The sequence below is a fragment of the Bombina bombina genome, chromosome 3 (genome assembly GCF_027579735.1).
Source record: "Bombina bombina isolate aBomBom1 chromosome 3, aBomBom1.pri, whole genome shotgun sequence".
NCBI lineage: Eukaryota > Metazoa > Chordata > Amphibia > Anura > Bombinatoridae > Bombina > Bombina bombina.
In genome coordinates, this window is record NC_069501.1 from 321641111 (window position 1) to 321648536 (window position 7426).

The 7426-nt window shown below is 37.2% G+C and overlaps 1 protein-coding gene across 4 annotated transcripts in view; it reads right to left on the reverse strand.

The window, feature by feature from the left end:
* The window catches only part of LOC128653239 (interleukin-5 receptor subunit alpha), a 125262-nt gene that overhangs the window by 73609 nt on the left and 44227 nt on the right, over window positions 1-7426 (reverse strand). The window lies entirely within an intron of this gene.

Sequence of the window (7426 nt, forward strand, 5' to 3'; positions counted from 1 at the left end):
TTAAAAATCTATGTTTTAGAATGTCTGACTGATTTTTATGTTCATCCAAATTGCTGCAGTTTCTTCTAATTCTTAGGAACTGTCCCTTAGGTACTGCTTTTAACCAATCTGGATGATGACATCTGTCATGTTTAATGTATGTATTAGTATCACATTCTTTGAAGAAGGTTTTGCTATGGATTACATTTTCCTCTACATATAGAGTGAGATCAAGAAAATGTATTTTGTGATTATTGTGTTCTGGAGTCAAAATAATGGACATATTATTATTATTGATTTTTGCCACAAATTGGGTTAATTTGGATTCCCCTCCATTCCAAATACAGATCACATCATCAATGTACATATGCAAGGACGCCAGGTCAGCACCAAACTCAGCATTATGCTAAATGTGATTATTTTCAAAAAAAGCCATATAGATATTGGCATAGCTTGGCATTAACCTGGTGCCCATGGCGGTACCAAAAAATTGTAGAAAATATTGATCATTATGCCAGAAGAAATTATGGTGTAAGATAAAATCTATGGCCCTTATGATGAAATCTAAAAGTTTCGGTTGTAAATTTGGATAATTTAAAAGCTTCCATTTGACTGCTTCTATCCCCTTCTTATGGTCAATGATAGAGTAAAGGGAAGTAACATCCATCGTTACCCATATATAATTATCTTGCCAGACTGTCTCATTTAGTATTTGTAAAACATGCCGGGTGTCTATTAGATATGACTTTGCTTGTTGAGCATAGGGCTGGAGGAAATAGTCAATGAAGGCCGACAAGTTGGAGGTGAGTGAATCTATGACACTAATGATAGGTCTACCTGGAGGTGTAGTGGCAGGGGTCGACTGAGAAGTCAAGCAAATCAGCCCTGGCCTGAGGGTCCAGCTTCTAAAAGGGGCCTGCCCCATGCATCATACTGAAGCTGCAATTTTTTTCTATAGAAAAAAATTATTACGATTTTTTTTCCTTATATTTTGTTGTGTAGGGGGGCGGTGGGGGGCACTCGGCAGCGTGTCAACACTCATGTGAAGGAAGTTATCTCAAGCAGGAGTCGGTTAGCCTAGGTAATAACGTGTGATGATCTGCGATAGCAGATATTGTTGCAGTGAAAATATTAAGTTTGTATCTCTTTTCCTGAATATAGTCAAGCAATATGGTCTTGATAACCTGACTAGTCAGTAGTGAGAGTTACTGTTATAGATAAAAGCACAAAGTCTTAATCTGAATTGTCTTTCCAGATTAGATAGAAAATGAGTATCAGAATTTAATAAATCAAAATATGTTTAAGAACAGATCAGATGAGATATAACCACACAGGTGGATAAGGAATAAACTTCAGCCGAGAAATAACTTCTGTTAAATATGTATCCTCTTCACGCACTCACACATACAAACATAAAATATATACAAGACCATTCACATATCCTTTCGTTAGGTATTTAGGCAATCGTATAGATGTTGGTTACTTTGATTCCTGAGGTAAGTAACATAGAATCAGGATAAAGATATATGCAGCGATTTGTAACAGAGAGAACTTGTACCTGACGACCGGTCTGGTCGGCGTCTTCAGTGTGAGTGCGGCTTCCGGATTGCGGTAAGTAGTTCCGGCGGCTTCGTGATCCAAGAGAGCAAGTGAAGTCCAAAAATACGGACAGGATAAGTAAGTTGAAAAGTTCGTTAGAACAAATGATTAAATGATAACGAAATCCAAGGAGAAAGAAACAGTCCAAATATGAAAATTAGGACAAGAGTAAAGAGTCAAGTAGCAATATTAACTAGAGAAACAGATTCACTCTAGTAACAGCAATTTCCAGACAAGGAATGCCTGAACCAAAGGTGCTATAAATAGGGAGTTACCTGTTAAAGGCGGGATATACCTTAAAGGTATATCACACACTCCCCCCTCCAAGGTCTCCCCACATCAGCAATGGTTGGTTTCAATGGGTACCGTTTGTGAAAACACTGTATAAGACGCGGAGCATGAACCTCAGATTGTCTTTGCCATGAATTATCCTCAGGTCCAAAACCTCTCCACTTCAGAAGGTATTCCAGGTGACGACCACGGATTCTTGAATCCAAAATCTTCTCAATTTCATATTCCTCCTGATCATCTATTTGAATAGCAGGGGGTTTAAGGTCATCATCCTTATTCGTTGCTTTGTATGGTTTTATTAATGATACATGAAATGTGGGATGTATCTTATATGAAGGTGGTAATACCAATCTGACAGTATAAGGATTCACAATCTTGTCTATTTCAAAAGGGCCAATAAACTGGTTTGCTAATTTCTTTGAAGGTACATGCACCTTTAGGTTTTTAATCGATAATAGAACTTTGTCACCAATTTTATATAAAGGACGAGGTCTATGATGCATATCATAATACCGCTTCTGATAAATCTTGGCTTCCGTGAGGTGAGATTTAACCAACGCTAATCGTTCATGTAACTTACTTGAGTAATCTTTAGCAACTGTTGAGTTCACCTCAGTATTGGTAATCAGTATGTTAGTTGGATGATATCCATAAGTTACATAAAAAGGTGTCATTTTTGTTGATGTTGAAATTGAGTTGTTATATGAAAACTCGGCCATGGGTAAATAATTAATCCAATCATCTTGAAGATGGGATACGTAACACCGTAGATATTGTTCTAATGTTTGGTTTAATTTTTCTGTCATGCCATTAGTTTGTGGGTGAAATGCTGTTGAATACCTGGAGTTTATTTTCAACAACTTACATAAGGATCTCCAGAATGCTGAAGTAAATTGTGTCCCCCTGTCTGTGATAATAGTTGTTGGAAGCCCATGTAACTTTACAATATGGTTTAGAAAAACATTCGCAGTGATGTAAGCGTTAGGTAAACTTTTCAATGGTATAAAATGTCCCATCTTTGTTAAGTGATCTATTACTACTAATATCGTATTTTGTCGGTGTGATAGAGGTAAGTCTACAATGAAATCCATTGAAATTGTGGACCAGGGCCTATCAGGAACTGGCAGTGGGTTTAACAATCCAATTGGTCCCCTGTGATCAACTTTATTTCTAGCGCAAGTATCGCAAGAGGTAACATATTGTTGAATGTCTTGATCCATTTGTGGCCACCAGAAACTTCTTCTTGTTTTTTCTATTGTTTTTTGTATACCTGTATGTCCAGATAAAGGTTCGTCGTGGGTGTTTTTTAATATATGGGTTCTCATTACTTCCGGAACATATAACTTGTCTTTATGATAATAAAGACCTGTTTCTGAGTTTTTAATACAGTTCTTAGGATAATCATCCTCTTTCTGTATTGCCTTTATTATTTCCTTCTCCAGAGGAGTTAGTACTCCAATAAATCTTTCAGCTGGTATAATAGGAACTATCGCTTCATGATGTGATTCTTCTTGTATTCTTGATAGAGCGTCTGCCTTTACGTTCAAGTGACCAGGTTTGTATGTAATTATAAAATTGAATCTGTCTAAAAATAAAGACCATCTTACTTGTCGAGCAGACAAGGTTTTGCTTTTCTTTAAGTATTCTAAATTCTTGTGATCTGTGAACACTTTGAATGGTTTCTCAGTTCCTTCTAATAAGTGCCTCCATTGTTCAAGAGAAGTTTTTATGGCTAATAACTCCTTATCTCCTATGCTATCATTAATTTCAGCAGGAGAAAATCTTCTGGAGTAGTAACCAACTGGGTTCATCTCTGTCTGTTCCTTATTGTATTGTGAAAGGATGGCTCCAATTCCAGAACTGGAAGCGTCTACTTCTAGTACATATTGAAGATTGTTATCTGGTATGTGTAGCAGTGGAGCTTTAGAAAATTTCTCTTTTAAGTAATCAAAAGCTATCTGTGCCTGTTCTGTCCACTTATACCTTTGTTTCTTACTGGTTAGTTCAGTCAAAGGTTTAACGATGTTAGAAAAATTATCAATACATTTTCTATAGTAATTCGCGAATCCGATAAATCTTTGCAGAGCTCGTATCGATTTTGGTATAGGCCATTGCAATATAGCAGATACTTTTTCGGGATCCATTTGAATCCTGTTGGGTGTTATGATATAACCAAGGAACTTTATTCTATTCACAGGAAAAAGACATTTTTCTTGTTTTGCGTATAGTTTATGCTCTTTTAATCTTGTTAAAACCCATCGAACATGTTTTTCATGTTCTTGTGGATTCTTCGAGTAAATAAGTATATCATCTAGATATACAATGAAACAAACATCCAGTAAATCATAGAATATTTCATTAATGAAATGCTGAAAGGTCGCTGGGGCGTTGGTTAACCCGAATGGCATAACATTATATTGATATAAACCGTATCTGGTCCTAAATGCAGTCTTCCACTCATCCCCTTTTTTGATCCTAATAAGGTTATACGCACCTTTCAGATCTAGCTTGGTGTAAATGTTTGCTCCTTTCAATCGCTCTATGAGCTCTGGAATCAATAGTAATGGATATCTGTTTTTTATTGTAATGGCATTAAGAGCCCTATAGTCAATTATAGGTCTTAATGATTTATCTTTAAATTTAACTAAAAACATGCCTGCCGCTTCTGGGGAAGTTGAATGAGTAATGAATCCCTTTCTTAAATTCTCATCCAAATATGTCCTCAAGAATTTTAATTCTTCTTGTGATAATGGATACATTTTTCCATGTGGTATCTGCGACCCTGGAACAAGGTCTATAGGACAATCGAAACTCCTATGTGGAGGTAAATTTTCTGCTTCCTTTAGATTGAAAACCTCTGCCAAATCCTGATACAAACCTGGTATCCCTTCTTCAAGTGCAGCTATAACAGTATGAGGGTAACAAGTTTTAGTGCAATAGGAAGAGGTTAGTGTAAGTTCTGAGTGTTTCCAGTTTATTACTGGATTATGTAGTTGTAACCATGTATACCCTAAGATTAAGTTATGCAATGCAATTGGTATTACATCAAATTGTATGTATTCTGTGTGACCTGTATTGGATTTGACTAATAAAGGTACAGTATGATGTGTAATAGGACCTTTTTTTATCAAAGTTCCATCTATAGACTTAACATACACAGGTGTTTGCTTGCACACTAAGGGTATTTTATTTTTTTCAACAAACACAGAATCAATATAGCTTCCTGATGCCCCGGAATCAATCAACGCCCTGGTTAGGATATTTTCCTGATCCCACTGTAAAGAGAGAGTTAATGTCAATTGTTTATCATCTGAGATGTGACAAATGTGATTTGGGTTTTTATGCTTACCCTTCTTTTTTTTCTGAAGTATTGGACACTCAGACACAGAGTGCTCCTTGTTTGCACAGTATAAACACAATTTTTCAACCCTCCTCCTTATCTTTTCTTCATGAGTGAGAGGTCCTTTAATCGCTCCAATTTCCATAGGTGTAGAATATAGTTGTGGTTTTTCTGAAGTTGAATTATAAGTGATGGTTCGCCTTGTTGATGAATCATATGACCCCCTTTCTGCACGCCTTTCTCTAAGCCTTCTGTCAATAGATGTACTTAATTTTATTAAAGCTGGTAAAGTGTCTGGCAACTCCTGATGTGAAAGCTCATCTTTTAATGTTTCAGATAGACCCAGTCTATACTGATTTTTAAGGCTAACCTGGTTCCATTGAGAATCTATTGCCCACATTTGGAAGTCAGTAGTATATGCTTACCTTGTTTAAGTGAACGTAACTTGGATTCAGCTATTATCTGTGTGTCAGTGTCTACATATAAGTTGGACATGGCTTGGAAAAATTCTTGTAATGAATCCAGTATGGGATCATTGTTCTCATAATATCTGTTTGCCCACGTTCTAGGTTCCCCTTGTAGAAAAGAAATCGTGGTGCAAACTTTGATGCGGTCGGTATGGTAAGTACGTGGTCTTAAAGAGAAAAGAAGATGGCAAGCATTTTTAAAATCTCTGAATTCATGTCTCTTGCCTGTAAAAGTTTGAGGATATTGTATGTGGGGTTCTGGTATGTCAGGTTTAGCAGTTACATAGTCTTTGACTATAGTTTTTAGTGCTGCATTTTCCGTTTGAACCTCAGTTAACCCTCTTGCAAGATAATCTAATTTTTGTTGGATATTAGTAAACTGATTTTTTATTTCAGTTGGATCCATTGTATGAAAATCTATAACAGTACTACAACTTAATTCACTGTGGTCTGGAAATTATGAGATGATCTGCGGTAGCAGATATTGTTGCAGTGAAAATATTAAGTTTGTATCTCTTTTCCTGAATATAGTCAAGCAATATGGTCTTGATAACCTGACTAGTCAGTAGTGAGAGTTACTGTTATAGATAAAAGCACAAAGTCTTAATCTGAATTGTCTTTCCAGATTAGATAGAAAATGAATATCAGAATTTAATAAATCAAAATATGTTTAAGAACAGATCAGATGAGATATAACCACACAGGTGGATAAGGAATAAACTTCAGCCGAGAAATAACTTCTGTTAAATATGTATCCTCTTCACGCACTCACACATACAAACATAAAATATATACAAGACCATTCACATATCCTTTCGTTAGGTATTTAGGCAATCGTATAGATGTTGGTTACTTTGATTCCTGAGGTAAGTAACATAGAATCAGGATAAAGATATATGCAGCGATTTGTAACAGAGAGAACTTGTACCTGACGACCGGTCCGGTCGGCGTCTTCAGTGTGAGTGTGGCTTCCGGATTGCGGTAAGTAGTTCCGGCGGCTTCGTGATCCAAGAGAGCAAGTGAAGTCCGAAAATACGGACAGGATAAGTAAGTTGAAAAGTTCGTTAGAACAAATGATTAAATGATAATGAAATCCAAGGAGAAAGAAACAGTCCAAATATGAAAATTCAGACAAGAGTAAAGAGTCAAGTAGCAATATTAACTAGAGAAACAGATTCACTCTAGTAACAGCAATTTCCAGACAAGGAATGCCTGAACCAAAGGTGCTATAAATAGGGAGTTACCTGTTAAAGGCGAGATATACCTTAAAGGTATATCACATAACGTGACAAGTCCTGGCTGGCACTGTGAATGAAAAAAAGACTTGTTACACCATAGAGCCGGTGTAACAAGTAAGCAGCAGCCTGACCTGCAATATGTGGACCGGTGGATGTGTATAAATCCGGAATCTGGTCAACATATTAATGATCACCTGCCCTGGCTCTGTCTGGCTGCTCAGCTCCGCCTCCACACGTCATGTGCACACAATTTAAACTGCTAATTAGAGGCTCAGGCAGCAGGAGATGCAGCAGACAGGGTGTTGCCATGTGATAACATAAAGGAGCCAAGGAGGACACCGGGCCGAGGCAACATTCGACAACGACGAGTCGACTAAGGTAAGTGAAGGGGCCGGCTGCTGCCAGAGGGGGGCCAGGGCCATTGTGTACTTACTATTAATGGCACGAGGTACAAAGGTGATAGGCGGGTCACGGATAATATAATGTGATGGAGGTTTAATACAAGGACAAAT